This window comes from Phyllobates terribilis, unplaced genomic scaffold (assembly GCF_046119375.1).
Source record: "Phyllobates terribilis strain yellow unplaced genomic scaffold, ASM4611937v1 Scaffold_7__3_contigs__length_470593459, whole genome shotgun sequence".
NCBI lineage: Eukaryota > Metazoa > Chordata > Amphibia > Anura > Dendrobatidae > Phyllobates > Phyllobates terribilis.
In genome coordinates this window covers 200552593-200576752 of record NW_027362767.1, presented here as the reverse complement: position 1 = coordinate 200576752, position 24160 = coordinate 200552593, and the positions used below count along the sequence as shown (strand labels likewise).

Genomic DNA, 24160 nt, shown 5'->3' with positions numbered 1-24160 from the left:
GCCTCTTTGGGGGCCGTATTCCCAGACCCGCTCCTGTATCCCGCTGCAGTGTCGGTCTCCTCCGTACACTCAGTTCCAGTCTGAACTCTCTCCTATCCTTTACCTGTTTTGCCTCTATGTCCGTTCCCTTCCTTTTTCTGCAGAGTCTGAACTCGTACCTAACTCCTGCTTGTTGTCTCTGTACTCCCGTTTGTGAGTTTGTGGTCCACTCGCTACTTCACTGCAAGTACCCTGTGGGTATCTGGCTCTGCCTTTCTCTTCCTGTCTGTTCCGTGTGAACAGAGCCCTGTCCCCCCTGCTCTGCTTTGTTTGCCGCTCTGCGGTTTCCGCTCTGCTCCTGCCTACTTAGCCGCTCTGCGGTTTCCGCTCTGCTCCTGCCTTGTTTACCGCTCTGCGGTTTCCGCTCTGCTCCTGCCTTGTTTACCGCTCTGCGGTTTCCGCTCTGCTCCTGCCTTGTTTACCGCTCTGCGGTTTCCGCTCTGCTCCTGCCTTGTTTACCGCTCTGCAGTTTCTGCTCTGCTCCTGCCTTGTTTGCCGCTCTGCGGTTTCCGCTCTGCTCCTGCCTTGTTTGCCGCTCTGCGGTTTCCGCTCTGCTCCTGCCTTGTTTGCCGCTCTGCGGTTTCCGCTGTGCTCCTGCCTACTTAGCCGCTCTGCGGTTTCCGCTCTGCTCCTGCCTTGTTTACCGCTCTGCGGTTTCCGCTCTGCTCCTGCCTTGTTTACCGCTCTGCGGTTTCCGCTCTGCTCCTGCCTTGTTTACCGCTCTGCGGTTTCCGCTCTGCTCCTGCCTTGTTTACCGCTCTGCAGTTTCCGCTCTGCTCCTGCCTTGTTTACCGCTCTGCGGTTTCCGCTCTGCTCCTGCCTTGTTTGCCGCTCTGCGGTTTCCGCTCTGCTCCTGCCTTGTTTGCCGCTCTGCGGTTTCCGCTCTGCTCCTGCCTTGTTTGCCGCTCTGCGGTTTCCGCTCTGCTCCTGCCTTGTTTACCGCTCTGCGGTTTCCGCTCTGCTCCTGCCTTGTTTGCCGCTCTGCGGTTTCCGCTCTGCTCCTGCCTTGTTTACCGCTCTGCGGTTTCCGCTCTGCTCCTGCCTTGTTTACCGCTCTGCTATTTCCGCTCTGCTCCTGCCTTGTTTACCGCTCTGCGGTTTCCGCTCTGCTCCTGCCTTGTTTACCGCTCTGCGGTTTCCGCTCTGCTCCTGCCTTGTTTACCGCTCTGCGGTTTCCGCTCTGCTCCTGCTTAGCTTGCCGCTCTTGCGGTTTCCACTCTGCTCTTGCCTTGCTTGCCGCTCCTGCGGTTTCTGCTCTGCTTCTGCTCGCTGCTCCGGCAGTCCCGTCCTGCTCTGCATCTGCTCGCTGCTCCGGCAGTCCTGTACTGCTCTGCTTGCGCTCGCTGCTCCGGCAGTCCCGTCCTGCTCTGCTCTTGCCCACCGCTTCGGACATTCCCTCTCTGCTGTGTTTGGCTACCGCATCTGCGGTTCTATTTCTGTGACCCAGTCTGTACTGGGTCTTGTCCTCTCTGTGCTCCAGCCCGTCCTTTCGGCTAGTACCTCCCCGCCTGCATATTCGCTTATATCCACCAGTCTGTGCCAGCCTAACCTGCCTGTTCCAGTAATCCCTGTGTGGGTCAACCCCCATGTCCAGAGTTTGACCTGGAGTAGCACCTGGTCCCTCTGCCCAGTTTCTCCTTGGTGCACTGGCGTCGTATGCCGTCGTGCCACCTTGGTCGGATCGGCCAGATACTTAGTCACGCCCCTCCAGGCACTCTCCGGTTCATGGTCCAGTGGAACCACTACTCCCGCACACGCCAGTCAGTCCGGGCGTGTGCATAACAAAGGCCCTCTAGATAGGCTTTAGCAGACTAAGTGAACCAACACGTGTTCTCTTATGTTACTATGAAATCTACCTCCTGGTGATTTGCTTTTGGTATACCCGTGTACACATGCACTTACTTACTCAAGCTTCTATGTGATTAGCTCACTCACCAACTTTCTTTGTCACCTGTGTGTTTTTTTGCTTTTGTTGTTTATATATATAATTTTTTTGACTTACGCAATAAAATTTATGTTTTTTATTAAAAACATTGTTGTATGTTGTTCCTGGCACGTCCCCCCTTTTTTCTCTGAGGCTACATATTTGCTTTTTTGTCTTATGAGAACTCTAATTAATCTAAAAATTTTGGTTAAATTGAGATTTATCTGACAACTTACATGGTAATCCAAGTTTTGGCTGCACATTGTGAAAAGGATGTTGGAAAGCTAGTGTTGGCCCAAAGGCGGCCAACTTCATTATTACATGGGATGGAAGGTTTCTCTTAGGGTTCAGACAGACGGCCACATATCTTGTGCGATGATCGCATCGTAGTCCACGGACTGGCCGAGCACCTTTTCTGACCTGAGTGTGACAGAGATGTATTTCTATGTAGCTGTCACACTCAGATGGGGAGAGTCAGTTTGAAGATTGCGATGCGATCCTTGCACGAGGAATACGGCCATCTGTCTGCACCCTTAGGGCTGTTTAACGTCTGATTTTCTTGTACAATTGCTATTGATGTTTTTCATGGATAGCACCCGTACCTAAGATATTCTATGGGGCTGTGCACATGTCTGATTTTTTCTTTGGACCAAGCGGTCCTCGGAAAATATCAGAGACATGTCCAATTTTTGGTCTGAATATCAGCAATGCAAGTCTATGGGTCCGTGAAAAAAATCGTACTTGACTCAGATGAAATCGAAGTACGAGAAAAACTGATGACACTTGGACCTCACTCTGATCAGAATAATCAGTTTGTTTTTCTCATACACTAAGATGTCAGCAAACATTGAATATTTGAAGTCTGGACTGCCTTACTGCTGCGTAGCATATACTTTTAACATAAAGGTACTTAGAACACAAATTGGCAAATTCATGAAAGCCCACCTACTGCGACATGGTGACCTTTCTTTGATGGGAACCTAAGGACTTTTGTTGTGTTGGTCATTTAAAGGTTGGTCCCCAAGGTGACTGCTTTGGCACATATCCTAGTCTCGTGCAAATCACAATGACGAGCATTGATGTACTTGTGTGTAATTTTTCATTAAAGGGTAACAAAAGAAGGTGAAAAAATTAGGTAATATGTATTTTTTTCTGCTGTGTTTTGAGAATTTTCTTAAATTCTACAAAAAGTGTTGACAACTTAATATAAATTAATAAGAATGCCCAAAGTGTTTTTGGTACAAAAGAAAAAAAAGGATAGATTGCGAAATAAAGGAATTAAAAAAATATGTAAACCACTGCAGAAAAGATTGCAAATGAGCACCAGATTTGTGGTAAAGCTTGTGAAATTTTGCTTCACTTGCCAAATTTGGAAAATGACAAAAGAAAATGGATGTGGTCTCTTAGAACATGGTCTAGGCCGCATTTATTAAAATATGAGGTAAGATCTATATATTTAATTATCAAAAAACCAAGCAATGTGAACTGAGGTCTAAGATGGTAGACATGCAAGAAATAGGAGTATGTTCACACTAGCAAAAAGAAGCAAAACCTACAAAAGACAAAAATATATCTCATACCCTACCATCATTATATATAAATGTAAAGCAAAGTTGCATAATAAATATAGGGTACTTAGTGAACTATTTTTGATCAAAAAAAGTATACAAGCCGTCCCACCAGCGGCAAGGTGACCCTAAATTGGGACGGTACCTATACTGTCTATATTAAAAACCTTACTGTATATCAAAGTTGAAGTAATGCATATAAAAGGGTAGACAAATAGGACCGGGTCCCAACTCCAGACCACCTAGGCCCGTGGTAAGCTACATATATACTAATCAGCTCAACAAAGGGGATGCCACACCCTTAAATTGCACAGAATGCAGACAAGACAAAAAACCAAGCAATGTGAACTGAGGTCTAAGATGGTAGACATGCAAGAAATAGGAGCATGTTCACACTAGCAAAAAGAAGCAAAACCTACAAAAGACAAAAATATATCTCATACCCTACCATCATTATATATAAATGTAAAGCAAAGTTGCATAATAAATATAGGGTACTTAGTGAACTATTTTTGATCAAAAAAAGTATACAAGCCGTCCCACCAGCGGCAAGGTGACCCTAAATTGGGACGGTACCTATACTGTCTATATTAAAAACCTTACTGTATATCAAAGTTGAAGTAATGCATATAAAAGGGTAGACAAATAGGACCGGGTCCCAACTCCAGACCACCTAGGCCCGTGGTAAGCTACATATATACTAATCAGCTCAACAAAGGGGATGCCACACCCTTAAATTGCACAGAATGCAAACAAGACAAAAAACCAAGCAATGTGAACTGAGGTCTAAGATGGTAGACATGCAAGAAATAGGAGCATGTTCACACTAGCAAAAAGAAGCAAAACCTACAAAAAACAAAAATATATCTCATACCCTACCATCGGACGGCTTGTATACTTTTTTTGATCAAAAATAGTTCACTAAGTACCCTATATTTATTATGCAACTTTGCTTTACATTTATATATAATGATGGTAGGGTATGAGATATATTTTTGTCTTTTGCAGGTTTTGCTTCTTTTTGCTAGTGTGAACATGCTCCTATTTCTTGCATGTCTACCATCTTAGACCTCAGTTCACATTGCTTGGTTTTTTGTCTTGTTTGCATTCTGTGCAATTTAAGGGTGTGGCATCCCCTTTGTTGAGCTGATTAGTATATATGTAGCTTACCACAGGCCTAGGTGGTCTGGAGTTGGGACCCGGTCCTATTTGTCTACCCTTTTATATGCATTACTTCAACTTTGATATACAGTAAGGTTTTTAATATAGACAGTATAGGCACCGTCCCAATTTAGGGTCACCTTGCCGCTGGTGGGACGGCTTGTATACTTTTTTTGATCAAAAATAGTTCACTAAGTACCCTATATTTATTATGCAACTTTGCTTTACATTTATATATAATGATGGTAGGGTATGAGATATATTTTTGTCTTTTGTAGGTTTTGCATATTTAATTATCAGTTCACTATGTGCTAAATTTTAAATGATACACTTTAAAAGTTTATAAATTTTACATAAAGATAAATTGCTTGATTAACACCAACTACCTGGTTTACCTAGAATGACATTATACACAGCAGTAAGTGTGGACCATTGAGTCTGAAATCATGTATTATAGTACTGGTTCTGGTCTACAATATAACAGTCGGAGGCCCATGACTGTCTTTTCCTGATGGTCCAGACTCTATCTCCACCAGGGAACAATGTAAAACTCTTGTAAAGAGAAGCTGTGAGTAGAACTTTGCATTATGCTAACAACTACAGAGGAATATAGTCGCATATTCAAAGCTGTAGCTATGCAAATATTACAAAAACAAATGTGTTACACTTTGCGCTATATCCTTCACTGTTTTGAATTACATGTACCCAGAAAATCAATCTAGGCTTTCATACAATTAGTATTTGCATACATATATTTCTTCATTGTATAAATGGTACAGCATGTAAATGAGAAAGCTTACTTGTGACAGTAGATACTTTCTTTTTCAGACGTGTGATAGTTAAATTCCTGAAGCTAATCTGTCAGTAGATCATACCTCCTAAGCTGGGCATGTAGTTCATAGGAAGCTGAGTAAAATGATACATTGATATCTGCAATCTGATATCTTATTCCAGAGAAAGACACATTTTTCTTATATGTAAATGAGCAGTTAAGATCTATGGGATGGACATAGATCTCCCTGAGGATTTGACTCTAGATATTACTTTAAATGACAGTGGTGCTACCAGTGTGAGACATGTAGATGAGGAGAACAGACTGTCAGTCATTACATGTCTACAATGGTAACATCTCCTTTCATCTAAAGGAAGCTCTGGGGGCAGATTCCCAGGAAGATCTATGTCCGGCCCAAAGGTCTTAACAGCTCATTTACATACTAAGATAAAAATGTTTTCTTTGGAAGGAGACATCTCATTGCAGATATCAAGATAGCTCAGGAGGGTTGAGCCTACTGACAGATTCCCTTTACTAGAGTTAAGGGGATTATTTTGCTTGTTTAAGGATTTATCTTTAGTGTAGTGTAGTTGTTAAAAAAAACTGGAGGTCTAAGGGTTAATATTTTACTTTGAGGAGAGCACCAAGTTGGCATAAGGAGACTTATAGGCCATGTCATGCTCCCCTGAGAATTTAAATATGCAATTATTATCTTCAGAGAGGAAGAGGATGAGAACTCTATTAGAAGTAGCAATCCTAGATGTCAATATCGACTTTTTATCGAGACTTGCAACAAGACAAAGGATAAGAAGGCAAACCAAAAACTCCATTTGCAGAAACATGCCTCAGGGTCTTTGCCCCTCATTAGTGCAAAGCAGGAAAGAAGTGCTTTAGCTGGGTTATAGGCCTCTAAGGAGTTCTAAGAAGTTAAGTTTCTCCCCAGTCAAAGGCCTCTCATTTAACCAAACCAGTACTCTGCCCCTTTGTACTGATAAGGAGCAAAAGCCCCAAAACAGATGTGTGATGATACAGCTTAAAATCTCAATAAACCAGACGATTAGATTAGTTAAGCCAAGAGAAATACACTATTGTGTTCATGTTGACTTATAATTGCATGTGTATTTCTGTGGCTGGTCAAGAATGTCCTACTATTTGTACAGTATAAATCTGAATGTTGACTTATCTTCCTTTGTAAAGAATGAATGTTTGATAATTATGTTAATTAACCTTTGTGGACCCTGTGGCTTATTGACTCACAAGACAAGAGGACAAACTAAGCAAATTCATTAAATGCTCAAACAATGAGACATGAGGTTGCCCTCCCTAACCTCTTACCCGTGAATGTGTACTTGCAAGGACAACTGTGACTGTTTTGAGGAACATGTGTTTCTTTAGCAGTGAGACTTGGGACAGAGAATCAAGGAGAAGCAAGAGGACACACAGACTCTGTCACACCATCAGCTTGGCAGTATGTCTTTACCCATAGAGACACAGATTTGTTTTCTACATGATTCCGGCCTAAGGGTATATGGCTCTGACTGGAAAGATACGGACCTGCTCCATTGACTGTTAGATACATTTGGGGAGACCAGGTTGGGACGATGAAGGCACCTGGCCCCACCATGGATATGTTGTTTGGGGTTGCCAGAAGGGACTCACCGGTCACCTGGAACTCATGGAGACATTCGGAGAAGCCAGATTGGGACCCGCCGGTCATCTGGCCCCATGGAAACTCTCAGAGAGGCCAGGGTGGGACCCTCAGGTCTCCTGGCCTTGTACCTCAATGGATTGTTAGCTTGCCACTACCTCTTCTCTGTGGGGGTCTGCCAGAAGCTGGTTGAGGTAGATGGCCCTGGAAGTCCCAAAGTCACAGCTGTTCTATCCCTGGCGGGGGGAGCGATAGGGTGAGACTCTGTAATGTTGTACCATCCTGGCTACTTGCTGGGACTGTTTTATGTGTTTATTGTCCACTTTGTGGTTCAATAAAGTATTGCCACGCTGTTTTATCCTCATCCTGTGCTGTCTGAGTAGTATTACGCTCACTGAAGAACCCAGGTCTTCACAAGACGTTTGCACATAGAGTGTGTGGTCTGGCTTCTTATGCTAAGTCATGTGGCTGTGCCCTTTAGACAACCGATATTGACTGTTAGGATTGCTACTTCCAAAAAAACTGGAAAAATGTCAAATTCTCTAATGCCATCCTAGCAATCAATGAGAAAAGCTGACACAAGCACAACATTAATATATAGTCAAAGCAGAAGGAAAATTAATTAAAAACATTCCTGACAGAAATCTCCTTAAATCTGGACAGGTTCTGGTCACGAGCAAGCACAGCTCAGCTCCAATCTGCTGCTTCCCTGGTGTCAGTGAGGTGTTCCCACGAGCAGATGGTGCTGGATACCCCTCCAGCACGTCCTTCCCTGTTCAGGACATCTCCAGACTGCTCCCAATATGACCACACTTCCTGTGTCTTACATCAGTCAGATCGTAGTTCCTCCTCTGACAATTTTATATGCATCACACAGTCTTTCAACAATACTTAGACAACAGCGATATCTTGTGGCCAAATAGCAACATTTCGTAAAGAAGCAAATCTATTTACAACAAGTACAGTGTTATCATAGCTCCCAACTGTCCTGTATTTGGCAAGACTGTCCCGATTTGAAGGCTCAGTACCTCATCATGTCACGGCACAGCTATTCTCCCGGCTTCAGGGCTGGTGTCAGCACCTGAGCAAGTGCCGGGGCCCTGAGAAAGCGGGGAGTCCACTTGCCGTCGGGGACCTCGGCACGCTATGGGCCCGGTGAGTTGGGAGAGCCGGTGCCAGTGCCCCCAGCTTTTTCAGGGCTCCGGCACTTGCCATACTTACCTCTCCTCGATCCTCCACAGCTCCAGTGTCTTCCGTGTCTCCTGACACAGTGACATGGAGGGCAGAGGGCACGCTGACGTCACTACAGCGCAGAGAGACGGAAGACGCTGAGGAGTCCTGACCTGCCACCAGTTAGGAGAGATGAGGATTTGATTTATTTATATATATATATATATATATATATATATATATATATATATATATATACACATATATTTTTATATATATATATATATATATATATATATATATATATATATATGTGGCCCATACTGTATGGAGCAATATATGGAGCCCATACTGAATGGGGCACTGTATGGGGCCCGTACTGTATGGAAGCACAGATGAAGTCGCGCTGCCCTAGCTGATCAAAAGCTGCTTCGGGGATGCTGGATGGTTAGAGATTCACGGTCTCCTGTCCAGACGCTAGGTAGCACTGACCTGGATGCTGGACCGGAGTCCCGTGAATCCATCCTCTCATCTCTAGTCCCAATTGTCCTGAATACAGCGGACAGTCCTGGATTTGGGTCTGCGCCCTGCAGTCTCAGCTGTCAGCTGAATGTCCCTCATTAACATTGCCCCTCTGCTGACATCTCCTCCTGCCAGGGGAGAAAGAAATGGTAAATGGGCAAGAATTGGGGTATGGCAAAATTTGCTGCAGCGAGTTATGCACGCCACATGATCTGTCCCTCTTTCTATTCTTCAAAAGTTGGGAGGTATGGTGTTATACTGGGGTGGATACAGGCATACACAATTATATCACTCTGGTGAGCTGACACACATCTCACAGCTAGACGGAAAGCCCACAAATCTCTTACGTTCTGGTTTTCCCAGCGCAGCATTTGATTGTTTTTCAGGGCTGGTGTGATGTCATTTGTGCAATGTGATGAAAAGATGACATCTTGTCAGCCCCAGCTAACCAAAACTCAAGCCGAGATGCAATAGGGTAAGAGTTTAGTAGGCCTCCCATCCATTACCACTGACCTGGACACTGGATCGTAGTGTTGAAAATCGACCTGCCCATCTCTACTGATCCTTAAAGGGTTTTTCAGACCAGGGCAAATTTTTGTCAGGCACTGTGTGGCGCCCATGTCTGTAGAATCACAAAATGCCTGCATGTGTGATATACTTTTATATGTATTGCCAGCTATGGTGAGGGCTAGTTTATCTGCTGTTAAAACTGAATCCACACATTGTACCGGATCCCTTACTGGAGGATTATGCACTTTTGCCTGAACCAGGAAATGTGCTTGATCCCTCAGGGGGGAGAAGGGGCTTCTGAGCAGTGAAGATGTGAGGAGAAGTAGCAACATGGAGGTCTGGATAAAGAGGAGCAGCATGCTCTCTTCAAGGACAAGCTGCATAAAGCAGGGTATCAGTCCATAGAGCCACAGATTTCCAGAGTCTGTGGTGAAACTGAGAGGCTGCTCAGTCTTCATATAATGAGCAGTGAAGTGCTTTGCCCAGGAGCTCAGCAGTGCATAGAATCAGGGACACTGCTGCAAGAGGAAGTAAGTGTTTTCCACAGGATTCGAGCTGCCTGCTCACTGGCAAGGATCAAGGATACAGTACCTGTCTATCCTAGATCCCCATGGTCCAAGGAGTCTTTGACGAGAAATATGATTAGCAGCAGGAAAGCTACACTACATCACAGCAGAGAAACTGAACCCTCACAGCGCAGGTCTGACCAAAACCCTTTGTGAGAGTTCTATGGAATCTTCTGGAACTATTTGTAGAACTTCAGTAAAAAGGTACAAATTGATTATGACCCTGTCCAACGCTGATCATTCTCTGCTGCGCCATTCCTGCTCCAACTCCCCTGGGAGCCATCCCTGGTTGGGATGAGTTTATCATCTGGCACTGCTCATCACCACTTAACTCCCAGGGGCCTTCATCAGTGCACGGCTATACCTGGCCGAACATCCCAACTGGCATCACAAACCTTTTAATTATTTTATTAATTAGCCCCATAATTGACAAAGACTGGCGCGCCCCCTCCTGTCGGACTTGACCAGTACTAAGACCGGCATGCACCAGTACCATGACCGTGTTTTGATGAACAATACAATAATCACAGCCGGCGCTTCCTTGTTTGTGCTGGACAGTACAGAAAGCAGAAAAAAGCATCTGTTTTTTTGCAGACTGTCCTTGAACTTATGGACAGTTGGCCACACAGGTCCCTGTTTTGATGCATTTCACTAATTTAGGAGTGAAGCAGCGCTATACTGGATGATAGACAAGCATCACTTATCTTACATAGAAATTTTCTACACTTTTTATTTTCATGGTTAGAAGTGTGATCACGATGTTCCTCTTACTTCAGCTATACAAATATTATGCAAACCTGCTCTATATTTACAATCATCCCCTTTCTGAACAAGGAGGATACTTACTGTAGGTCAGCCTCCTTTGCATAGTATAAAAATCAATGTACAGTATAAGGGCTAAAAGAAGAGACAGCGCCTCAGGGCTAGTAACTTCAAAGGGCGTATGAAGACAGGAGAGGGAGTTGTGTTCACATGGAAAACTTGAGCTGTCAGGAAAGCAAATTACCAGCAGTGGGATTGCTGCCCTTGACCCTCTGTGGCATGGCTGGCAGTCTGGCACAGAATTATTATTATTATTTATTATTATAGCGCCATTTATTCCATGGCACTTTACATGTGAATGAAAATAATTGAAGAAAAAGGGGGAAAATGGAGTCTTGCGGCAGACACTACTGCAGATCCAGTTATACCACCAGGAGTTTGCTACAAAAGTGTATTTATTTAAAAGCAGAAGTTTAATGTGTAACACAGAATCAATATAAAAATTACAAATAAAATCACTGTCATTAGTGTATAGAAAAGAAGCTAAATTATTACAGTCACAATGCATTTCATACTCAAAAGGAGTGCACCACATGTAATTGTGGAGGGTGGGTGTAGTAATGGAACAGCTTATAAATGAACCTCTGTGAACCACCAGTTTATTAAAGGTCAGAGTTCAAGGTGGAGGGTTTTTAGTAGCATATTATACCTACATTAAAATGATAAGAATTGAAACAGTGCATTAAACTGAGCATAAAATGGTAACTTAACTACTTCTAGACCATGACTGGGAGGTCCGCATTCTACTCTGTAGTGAAGTTCTAACACATCACAGCATAGTACAGCATAACAGAGCAGCTGCAGACAATCATGCAGCTGTGAGAGTGAGGAGTCGGCTGTCAGACACAGCCGGAGTTCCTATAGAGAAGGCAGAGATGGTTTATTGCTGTCTCTGTCTTCCCTATCCCTGTATACACATATAAGAAGCGCTGACAGCACTTTGTCCTCTGGACCCAGCAGTCATGTGATCACTGGTTCTAGCAGACCCAGTCAGCTTTACTATGCACCCAAGAGGCTGAAGTTTTCCTGTAAGTGAGGCTTAAATACCATGAGAAATATTGTACAGAGGAAAGAAGGTAAAAAAAAACTTTTTAAATGTTGAAAGGCCTCCCAAAAGGACACTTATGTGAAATAAAAGACACATAAATTAAAGGCAGGAAAAAAATTATCAGGGAGAAATGGTGGAAGAGGATGAGGAAGAGGGTGATGTACTAAACACCTTTTACCTTTTTCTCTACAGTATTTACACAAGAAAATGTCATGACTAGTGTTGAGCGAACCTGCTCGACACTGCTCGGTACTCGCACGAGCATCACGCTACTTGGGATGTTCGGCGAGCACCGAGCATTTCCGGGGTACTCGGGCGGGAGCTCGGGTCTCCGCCCTGCATGTTTGGCGCTCTTTACAGACCAATGAACATGCAGGGATTGCCTGCCAGTCACTGTAATTCCGCAGCCATGTTGGTTTTGAGCATAACATTGATTAGCTGGCCGCACAGTGTCACCTCGAGTATTTAAAACCGAGCGCCGCCATCTTGGACACAAACGGCCGGGATCAGACAGTGTAGGGAGAGTGATGCTGAGCTAGGGAGAGATTTATGCTGCGAAATAGTTAGTGTAGGGTCTGTAAAGGCTGCCTGATCAAACAAACAGTCCTTCTCAGGACTAACATCCATCCCAGGTATATCAGGCAGGCAGGCAGGCTGTATAGGAGATGCAGTGGTTATACCAGCAAACGCTGCATTACAGTCCTGTGTGCTGCTCCTGTTGCTGAAATTGCTGGACTTAGCTCCAGGTGTCGGGGGCCAGGAAAAATCCTTTTTTTTTTTCATCTAAATCCTCTTTTTCTTTCCTCCTTCACACTGTACAAATACCCGTCTTATTAATCCCCCCCCCCCTCCAAAAAAAAAAAAGTGTGTCGGTGACAGTTCAGACACAAATATATCTGTTGAAAATAGTCTGGTGTAGGCCAGAGAAACAGAAGTGTGGTTTTACAGTTCCATGGTTCAAACCTCTGTATTATCCACTTTTGGGCCATATGTATCTAAAAAAAAACAGTTTGAGTGTGTCGCTCACTGTTCAGCCGCAAATATATACAGTATATTTAAAAAAGTCTGGTATGCACCAGTGAATTATAACTGTGGTTTTGCTGTTCCACGGTAAAAAATCTCTATTATCGTGCTTTGGCATTTTTTGCCGTGAAAAAAAAACTGTAATAGTGTCTCCCTGATTGTTCAGACACAAATATATTTGTTGAAAATAGTCTGGTGTAGGCCAGAGAAAAAGAACTGTGGTTTTGCAGTTCCACGGGTCAAATCTCTGTATTATCCTGTTTTTGGCATTTTTTGCCGTAAAGAAAACAATTATAGTGTCTCCTGATTGTTCAGACACCAATATATATGTTTAAAAGAGTCTGGTATACACCTGTAAATTATAACTGTAGTTTTGCCGTCACACAGTCAAAAATCTCTATTATCCAGCTTTTGGTATTTTTTCCATAAAGAAAAACAGTAATAGATTCTCCCTGATTGTTCAGATTGTTTAAAAGAGTCGGGTGTAGGCCAGAGAAATAGAACTGTGGTTTTCCTCTTCCACGGTTCTAATCTACTTTTTATTACCCTTTTTCCATTGATAGTGCGAGTGTAAGCTATTTTACTTCCTTTACAATGGGCAAGGCGCGTGGCAAGGGAAGTGGAACTGGACGTTCTGGTGATGGTGCGTGCAGAGGACGGGGCCGTGGCCAAGGTGAAAATGTGCCACAACCAACAGCCACATCTTCTCGCTCCCAATTCTTAACTGAATTACTAGGGAGGCACAGAACAACACCAGTATTGCGAACTGATCAGTGTGAACAGGTTATTAATTGGATAGCAGATAATACTTCCAGTTACCTGGGCACCACCACCTCCTGTCTGTCTTCCACATGGTCAAATCTTAGTAGCCGTGAGTCTCGACCGCATACTCCTCCTCACCCTGATGCTCCTTCCTCCCACCATGCCGAGTGTCGTCAGACAGCAACTGATCCCACACTTGGACACTCTGAAGAGCTGTTCACTGGTCCATTTCCATATTTGGGCCCCTCGCCTGATACGCTTGAAGTGGTGGAAGAGGAGATCCCATGTAGCGATGCCCAAATATTTGAACAGCCACGGCCACAGGAAGTCGACGCTGGCAATTTGTCACAAGAGGTGGACGATGACGAGACACAATTGCTAGGAAGTGAGGAGGAGGATCGTGGTGCGCAAGTTGAAGAGGAGGAGGTGGTGGATGATCTAGTAACTGACCCAACGTGGCAGGAGGACATGCAGAGCGAGGCCAGCAGCACACAGGGTGAGGGAGGCAGAGTACCCCAACAGGCTGGAAGAAGCAGTGTGGTGGCCACACACAGACTGCAGGCAATAGTTCCCCGTAACACCAACACGAGGGACATTGCCAGTACAACCTGTAGGTCTTCCAGAGTCTTTTTTTAAAGACTCTGCTGATAACCCCAAAAAGGCTATTTGTACCACCTGCCATGCCAGCATCAGCAGGGGTGACAAAACTACCATCCTGACCACCACCAGCATGATCAGGCACATGGCAGCAAAGCACCCGACTTTGTGGGGTGAACCCCAGGGTCCACGACCAGTGACAGCGGGTGTCACCACTGCTTCTTCCCCTGTCAGCTTTTGCTTGGAAGGCATAAGCAAAGACTGTGGGAGACCCACTCCTCAATAATGGAAATAATATTTTTAAGATGCTGTACTGTATGGCTCTTGTAAGGGGCATTAAAACCGTCTTGTTAAGCTACTGTGACCTCCACCACTTTTCCAAGGGGCATTAAAACCGTCTTGTTAAGCTACTGCGACCTCCACGTCTCTTCCGAGGGGCATTAAAAGCGTCTTGTTAAGCTACTGGGACCTCCACGTCTCTTCCAAGGGGCATTAAAGCCATTTTGTTAAACTACTGTGACCTCCACGTCTCTATCAAGGGGCATTGATATTGTCTTTTTATTCCACTGCGACCTCCACCACTCTTCCAAGGGGCATTAAAACTGTCTTGTTAAGCTACTGCGACCTCCACGTCTCTTCCAAGGGGCATTAAAACCATCTTGTTAAGCTACTGTGACCTCCACGTCTCTTCCAAGGGGCATTAAAACCGTCTTGTTAAACCATTCTGAACTCCACAACTCTTCCAAGGGGCATTGAAATGTTGTTTTTAATTAACTCTAACCTCCATGACTCTTCCAACGGGCATTGCATTTCCTCCTAATTTTAGTCAGCTTTTGCTTTTCAATGCATAGGCGAATACTAAGGGAGACCCACTCCCCAATAATGGGTAGAAGGTTTTTAGTATGCTGTAATCCACATCTGTTTCAAGGGCCATTGCAGTTCCTCATAATTTTTGGAAAGCCTTCCATTCACTGCTTAGGCCAACAGTGCACAGGAGACCCAGTTGCTATAAATGGAAAAAACGGTTTAGTTAAGGCCCTCTGACCTCCATGTCACTTCCAAGGGGCATTGGAGTGCCTCGAAATTTTTGGTAGGCATTGCACTCACTGTATGCCCTATAACTGTGTAGCTGAACCACTCCTTTTGGTACAGAAACATATCCTACAAGACATGTGTGGTTGACTGGCCTGATATTGATGTGAATGGTCCCTATTCCTCCTGCTCTTTCTCCTTTGCCACCACCTCATCCATCATTCATCACCTGAAGCTTTGTTTTAACGGGAGTCATAGAACTGGGATAGTAGCAGGAAAACATCCAGCAATCCTCGGAGGAGGTAGGATATGCGCCAAAACGCTGACCACCTCAGGCCTAGCCGCTACTACATACATGCGCTTGCATTCCAAGGAACAGAAAGCTAAGGAGATGGATGGCCTCATGATCATGAATAATTTACTCGATGTGTAGGAGGCTGACCACTGCTGCTGTCTACCTTTTGAACTTTTTGTTGAAGCCTTATTGACCCAGGAACCGCAATCCTCTATGTCTGGAGGACGTGTTGCATCCTAGTGTCCAACTGTGTCCCGGCTTCCACAATATTAACCCAGTGTGAAGGCGTGAGATGGACCATCCCTGGCCACATTCACTTGTCCACGTGTTTGTGGTTAGGCTGTTCTTCAAATAGGGGCGGCTGGGGACCGTTTATGGACACCCGGCCGCCCCCAGGTGGCTGGGGACCGTGTGTGGACACCCGGCCGCGGGGCGGCTGGGGACCGAGTATGGACACGCGGCCGCCCCCTGGCGGCTGGGGACCGAGCGTGAACACCCGGCCGCCGGGCGGATGGGGACTGAGTATGGATATCAGGCCGCCGACGCAGCCATGATGTGGTGGCCAGATTCCGCATCCACATGCCTAAAAGGCCCAATTTCAAGTGTAAGCAAGCTAGCAGAATGGTATTGCAGCCTGGGGTGGGTGGGTGGCAGGTTGCACACTTACTCTTGCAGTCCAAGAAAACAAAGCAGATGCTAACTTCTATCATCATCATGCTCCTCACCTTGGCACTCTCAACTCCCCTGATGGAGAAGCCAGGGCCCACCGGAGGAGTCTGGTTCACTGGTGGGCTAGTCCAATGCTGCACTAAAGCAGGCCGGGCTAAGAAAAGTGTGTGGGGGGAAGTTGACAGGAGAAATAGGGGCGGCTGGGGACCATTTATGGATACCCGGCTGCCCCCAGGTGGCTGGGGACCGTGTGTGGACATGGTGGCCGGCGTCTGCCTCCACATGCCTAAGCAAGCTAGCAGCATGCTATTGCAGCCTGGGGGTGGGTGGGTGGCAGGCTGCACACTTGCGCTTGCATTGCAAGGAATGGGGAAGGTACAATTGAACACTGCTCTGGGAGAAGGACTTGCACGGGGATAGTTGCAAGTCTGCATCTTCTGATGCGGCAAGGATCACTTCTGATGGGCACACTTTTAGGCAGTGACCTGGGTGTCAGAGATGCTTCCAGGGGTTTTCCCCATGCTGTTCCCCTGTCGTTTCAGCACTGTATGCATGTGTCACACAGCACATGGCCAGATAAGGTTGTAAAATGTTAAAATGAAATTTCACGGTGAATGCATTTGTCACAGTTGAAAGCAATACAGGAGTGCAAAAACAAATAAAAAATACTACTTGTGAACATAGCCGAAGGTGTGGAGGAGTATTTTTGTTTTTAGTTATTTATTTTACCTTATACACAAGTCTTTACCCTGGAAAGGAAATTCCTTAACATATTTCACAGGAAAGCACTTTCAGTTTCGTTTTTGAACGTTTTCTTGTGACCCCGTAAAAGTGGCTTAATACCTCTGACCACGTTGTTGACAGCAGTGACCTGGGGGTCATAAATGCTTCCTGGGGCGATGCCCATGCTGTACCCATGTCTTTTGAGCACTGTCACTATCGGTTTTGGCACTTTTTAGGCTTTCTACAGACTACCGGGGGTGCCGCCGCAAAAATGCTCGAGTTTCCCATAGATTAACATTAGGCTCGTTGCTCGGGTCGAGCACCTGAGTATCACGGCGAGCTCGGCCCGAGCTTCGAGCACCCGAGCATTTTAGTGCTCGCTCAACACTAGTCATGACCGATGACATGATCAAAGAGACCAGGAATTCTCCATTATATGTCACCTGATAACCCAGCAGGGAGTGCGGCGTTGGCTCAAAATCAGTAAAGTAGACAAATCCCCGGGCCTGGATGGCAGCCACCCTGAGTACTGCGGGAATTAAGTACAGTGATAGACAGATGTGTCAAATATTGCTAATATTCACAGATTCCATAATAACAGGGTCTGTACCACAGGACTGGCGCAGAGCAAATGTGGTACCAATATTCAAAAAGGGGACAAAAACCGAACTTGGAAATTATAGGCCGCAAAGTTTAACCTTTAGTTTGGGTAAAATCCTTAAGTGTTTCCTAAGAGATGCTAAACTAGAGTATCTCAATAAGAATAGTCTCATGACCCAGCATCAGCATGGCTTTATGAGGGATCGGTCCTGTCAGACCTGATCAGCTTCTATGATGAGGTAAGTTCTGGACTGGACCAGGGAAATGCAGTGGATGTTTTGTATATGGATTTTTCAAAAGCGTTTGATGCGGTGTCACACAAAAGGTCGGTTAATAAAATGAGAAAAATGGAACTAGGGGGAAATATGTGTAACTGGGTTAACAACTGGCTCAGTGATAGGAAACAAAGGGCAGTTATTAATGGAACACACTCTGATTGGGTCACAATTAACAGTGGAGTATCATAGGGGTCAGTATTGGGTCCTTTTCTTTTTAACATTTATTACTGACCTTGTTGGGGGCATCCAGAGTAGAATTTCAATATTTGCAGACAATACTAAACTCTGCGGGGTAATCAACACAGAGGAGGATAATTTAATATTACAGAAGGATTTATGTAAGGCCACGGCCCTACTATCAGTATTTGGTCAGTATTCGGTCAGTATTTTTCTCAGGAGTGGTAGCCAAAACCAGGAGTGGGTGATAAATGCAGAATTGGTGACTTGTTTCTATTATACTTTTCCTCTGATTGTTCCTCACCTGGTTTTGGCTTCCACTCCTGAGAAAAAATACTGACTGAATACTGACCAAATACTGATAGTGGGTCCGTGGCCTAAGCTGGAGGCTTGGGCTGAGAAATGGCAATTGAAATTTTATGTAGATAAATGTAAGGTTATACACTTGGACAGAGGAAATACAATGTATTATTATGTCCTAAATTGTAAAACACTGGGTAAAACTGTCACTGAAAAAGACCAGGGTGTGTGAGTGGACAGCGATCTCAACTTTAGTGGTCAGTGCCAGGCTGCTGCTGCCAAGGCAAATAAAGTAATGGGATGCATTAAAAGAGGCATAGATGCCCATGAGGAGAACATAGTTCTGCCTCTATACAAGTCACTAGTGCGGCCACATTAAGAATACTGCGTTCAATTTTGGTCACTGCTGTATAAGAAGGACAATGCTGAACTAGAGCAGATGCACAGTAGAGCAACCAAGGTTACTAAGGGAAAGGGTGGACTGCAATACCAAGACAGGTTATCAAATTTGGAGTTATTCAATATGGAAAAGCAAAGGCTTAGGGGTGATCCTTTTACATCAAACAAATATACAGTATGAAGTTCAGAGATCTTTATAATGATCTTATTACACATAGGCCTGCAATGATTACAAGGGGGCAGTCGCTATGTCTAGAGGAAAGAGGGTTTAATCATACTCAGAAAACAGATTCTTTACTGTAAGAGCAGTGAGATTATGGAACTCTCCTCCACATGATGTTGTAATATTGTAATGGTTGTGTCAGGATTCTGTTGTCCTTCTATGAATTTACCACTTATGGCTGCTATTATTCACTTTGCTAAATTGTGCTGCAATTCCACCCTTACCTCTAGAGGCTGTTATTGTGTTTCTGAAATCTCTCTTTACCAATATGGCAGATTGCGAACCTGTAGAAGCAATCTTGTTTCCTGTTTGGGACTACTTAAAGCCACATGGAGCATTCACTCATTGCTTCAGTATTGTGTTTAGCAGTTGTCTAGTTTCAGTCTCCAGCTCCTGAACTGCCTTACCCAGACTGTTCTCATTATCTCCGCATTGTGTCTACCATACCTTCCAACTTTTGAAGAACAGAAAAAGGGACAGATGATGCGTAGCACGCCACAGTAAATTATGGCTACGCCCCAGACCACACCCCAATCCCCGCCCATTTACAATTTCTTTCTTCCCTGGCAGGAGGAGATGTCAGGGGGGCGGTGGTAATGTAGGACATTCAGCAGATGCCCGAGACTGCTGGGCATAGACCCAAATCCAGGACTGTCCGCTGTATCAGGGACAGTTGGGACTAGAGATGAGCGGATCAATTCACAGGTCTCTGGTCCAGTGTGCAAGTCAGTGCTACCGAGCGGCTTGACAGGAGCCCACGAATCTCTAACCATCCGGTGTTCCCTGTGCGGCTTTTGATCGCCCAGAGCTGGCGGGACGTCATCTGTGCGTCCTGCTCATCTCTAGTTGGGACCTGTGGATTATTTTTTGTTCCCTCATTCACAGTCGGAGAACTTTCTCATCTTTATGTAGCTTCACTATATGACATCTGGCTTTTTTGTGTTTGTAAAGCCGTGTTCACACGTTGCAGAAATACTGAGTTTTTTGTTTTCTGCAGGATCCACACTAAACTACTCAATAACAATCTTCTCCCCTTTATTTGATGCATTTTTGGTGCAGATGTGAAGCCGTGTTTTTAATGTGTATTTTATAATACAGAAAAGCTTTGATTCTGCACTCAATAAAGTATCTGCAGTTTTTTAGATGTGTTATATTTAGGCTCCACATAGAAGACAAGAGAGAAAAAAAGCACCAAAACCGCACTGTTCAGCAGCGTTTTTAGACCACAGGGGGCGCAGTTTTCATGAAATCACATCCATTTTGCTTGGGCAGTTAAACACAACAGAATTTGTGTGCAAAAAAAGCAGCAGAAAATATGTAGCATTTATGGTACATGTGAACACGGTCTAAATTTCAAACAAAGTAGATGTGATTCCATGAAATCTGCCTCATATTTGCACCAAAATTGCATCAAATAAGGGGAAAAAGCATAAAAGAAACGCAACAAACACGCAATAAGCAGAGAAGATTGTTATTGTGTCGTCAGATGCAGACACCTGCAGAAAACATGCACGGCTTCAGTATTCCAGTTGACGTATAGGTACAGCATAGGTCACCTCTCCCTCTTTGATGCGGGCTCCGGCACCGAGCCCGCATCTTTTCTGGCACATGACAGCTGAATTCATCATTGATGATCCGCTCTCCCCATCTGGTACTAATCTTCTTTCCTTAAACGCCTATCTCGGTCTTTCACAATTTACTAGCTCTCCTACACATTAAGACAGGAATATGCTGGACCTGATCTCCTCCCAGCTCTGCTCAGTGCAAGATTTTACTAACTCTCCTCTTCCGCTCTCTGACCACAATCTTCTTTCTTTGTTAACTGTCTCCCCGCTAAGGACACCCCCACTTACCGCACATACAGAGATCCATGTGCCATCAACACCCAGCAGCCTATGAACGATCTCTGATCTCCTCCCTCTCCTGTCCATACTTAACATTGTCACATTATAATAATACATTGCAGAATGCCCTGAATGAAGCAGCACCTGCTATATGCTGAACAACCCGACACAGATGGTGGCAACCCTGGCACAAGTTGCAAACACATTTTCTTCAGCGGTGCTCAAGGTGTGCCGTCAGTGGAGAAAATCACTTTCATCAGAAGACTTTGTCCACCATAAGTTTGTGCTCAGAATTTATAACTCTGCTTTTCATCTGGTCAAACAAGTCTACTTCACATCCTCATCACATCACCAGTCAACAATCCAAAACGACTCTTCTAAACTTTCCACTCACTCCTGAGCCCTAAAGTGCAGGTTCCCTTCACCAACCTCAGCACTGACGATCTGGCCACTTATTTCATAGAAAAAATCAACCATATCCGTCAGGACATTTTCACACAATCTACTCAGAGCCTGGATCCCCTTCATTCCGCACCACAAGTTCACTTTCCACCTTTGAACCTGTTACGAAAGAAGAAGTTACCGGGCTTCTTGCTTCTTCTCACTGTGCAACCTGCACCAGTGACCCTATTCCCGCACATCTCCTTCAGTCCCTTTTCCCAGCTGTCACCACTCACCTAACTAAAATATTTTTAATCTCTCTCTCATCTGGTATATTTTCCTCCTACTTCAATCATGCCAGCATACAGCCATTACTTAAAAAAAAAAAACTCAACCAAAACTGTGCTGCTATCTACAGACCTGTCTCTAATCTTCCCTACATTTCTAAACTGGAACACTTGGTAAGCTCTCCTCTCATCCACTATCTCTCAGATAACGCTATTCTTGACCCTTTGCAATCCAGTTTCCTCTCTTTACACTATACAGAAACTGTAGAGAGTACGTGATCTGTTTTATATATTTGTTCCCATCTGCCCCCATTTTTCTCCCATGCATTAATAATTTCATTTCCTCCTCACCCACGCCTTTTTTCCTTTCCTCACCCTCAAATAATGTATGTCACATGATTTTTATACAGTTACATTCACTCAATTTATCTATATATTAACAGTGTATTAATAGGATATTACCAATTGATAACATATTCCTTCTATAATATTATGACTTCTTACCCTTTATTGATACTTCACTTCTTTCACTCTCTCATAACTATTTTTTTATCATCCTAGTCACATTTTGTGCCTCACAGTCACACAATTCATTCACAGTTATTCTTTGCGTTCCACAGTGGAACGCAGTTCTCATTTCACTTGTGGCCTAGTGTGCACCGCACCTTTCATCACTTCCTCGCTGTACGCAATGGGGGGCATATACCACACGCCCCCATGCATTCCAGGGTGAGACGCACGCTGACGTTACTTCCCCCTGGCGCGCCACGCTCCTAGGAGACGCGTCCTTCTGGGTGGATGTGACGCTGGTTCCACCATGCATAGGGGCATAGGGGCGATTCCCATCAGTTGGGAACAATACCACAACTCCCACACCAGCACTGATTGGTCCAGTACATCTTAAATACCCTCTTTTCCGGTCTTATGGATGTTCCCTTGTCAAAGCATAAGGCGAAACATAGATGTCATCATTTTTATAGGATTGTCTCATAGGTTTATGCTAAATTAGTCACACAGCATTGCACATAATTTACCCATGTGTTTATGATCATGATACCCCCATCGCCTGCACTTTGAGGTATCTTTTCCCTTGATGTTTTATACTTTGTTGTTTTAATATGTAATTACTAATTAATAAATATGATGATTTTTATTGATATCTTGATTATGTGTCATATTTGTAGATTTACATTCTACTGAAGCTGCCTTAACTAAAGTCTTCTAACGCTCTACTAACAGCTAAATCTAATGGTCACTGCTCCTTGCTGATTCTTCTGGATCTCTCTGCAGCTTTTGACACCGTGGATCACCAGCTCCTCCTCACTATGCTCCGCTCTATCAGCCTTAAAGACACCGTTCTCTCCTTGTTCTCCTCCTACCTCTTTGACCGCTTCTTCACTGTATTCTTTACCTGCTCTTCTTCTTCTCCTCTTCTCCTTACTATCGGGGTTCCTCAGGATTAGTTGTACACCCACAGTTTTTTAGAACTGCTTCACATCTATGTTGCATAGATTCAACCAAATTCTGGCACCTGGCAAATGTTATTCCAACCTAGGATGCTTTGACTACATCGCACAATTTTTGAGCATTTGTTGGCTTTGCCTCAGAAACGGCATTTTTGATGTCACCCCACAAGTGTTCTATCAGATTAAGGTCCGGGGATTGGACCGGCCACTCCATAACCTGAATTTTGTTGGACTGGAACCAAAATTTTGCTAATTTACTGGTGTGTTTAGGGTCGTTGTCTTGTTGAAACACCCATTTCAAGGGCGTATCCTCTTCAGCGTAAGGCAACATGACCTCTTCAAGTATTTTAATATAAGCAAACTGGTTCATGATCCCTAGTATGCGGTAAATAGGTCCTGCACCATAGTAATAGAAACATGCCCATATCATGATGCTTGCACCACCATGCTTCACTGTCTTTAGAGTGTACTTGAATGCAGAGTTTGGGGGTCGTCTGATGAACTGTCTGTGGCACTTGGACCCCAAAAGAACAATTATACTTTCATCAGTCCACAAAATGTTTCTCCATTTCTCTTTAGGCCAATTGATGTGTTCTTTGGCAAATTGTATCTGCTTCAGAACATGTCTTTTTTTTAACAGTGGGACTTTGCGGGGACTTCTTGCTAAGAGATTAGCTTCACACAGGCGTCTTCTAACTGTCACAGTACTCACAGGTAACTTGAGACTGTCTTTGATCATCCTGGAGCTGATCATTGGCTGAGCCTTTGCCTTTCTGGCTATTCTTCCATCCATTCGAATGGTAGTCTTCTATTTTCTTCCTTGTCTGTCTGGTTTTGCTTTCCATTTTAAAGCATTGAAGATCATTTTAGCTGAATAGCCTATCATTATCTGCACTTCTTTATAAGTTTTACCCTCTCCAATCCAATCATCTTTGTAATCCAAGTACTCTGTTCTTCTGAACAATGTCTGGAGCGACCCATATTTCTCAGGCTTTCAAGGAGAAATCCATGTACAACATGTGCTGGCTTCATCCTTAAATAAGGTCCACCTGATTCACACCTGTTTCTTCACAGAATGATTGACCTCACTAATTGAACTCCACACTGCTATTATTGTGAACTCACCCCCGTACAATTAATTATTCAAATACACAGACTCAAAAACCTGCAGATCATAAATGCGGAGTCTGGTGGTTTTCTTATAATCTACTGCACCAACTGATGAATTGTTTGATGTGTGGTGATATAATTTATACCAAAAACAGTGATTGATCTGGTTAGCCATATTGGACGGCTATTATTTTGAACAGTGCTGTAACCTTTTATTTCAAAAAGTTTGCAAGGGTAAGAAGCC

The 24160-nt window shown here is 44.3% G+C and overlaps 1 protein-coding gene across 1 annotated transcript in view; it reads right to left on the bottom strand.

Moving 5' to 3' along the window:
* The window catches only part of BTK (Bruton tyrosine kinase), a 303555-nt gene that overhangs the window by 253127 nt on the left and 26268 nt on the right, over positions 1–24160 (bottom strand). The window lies entirely within an intron of this gene.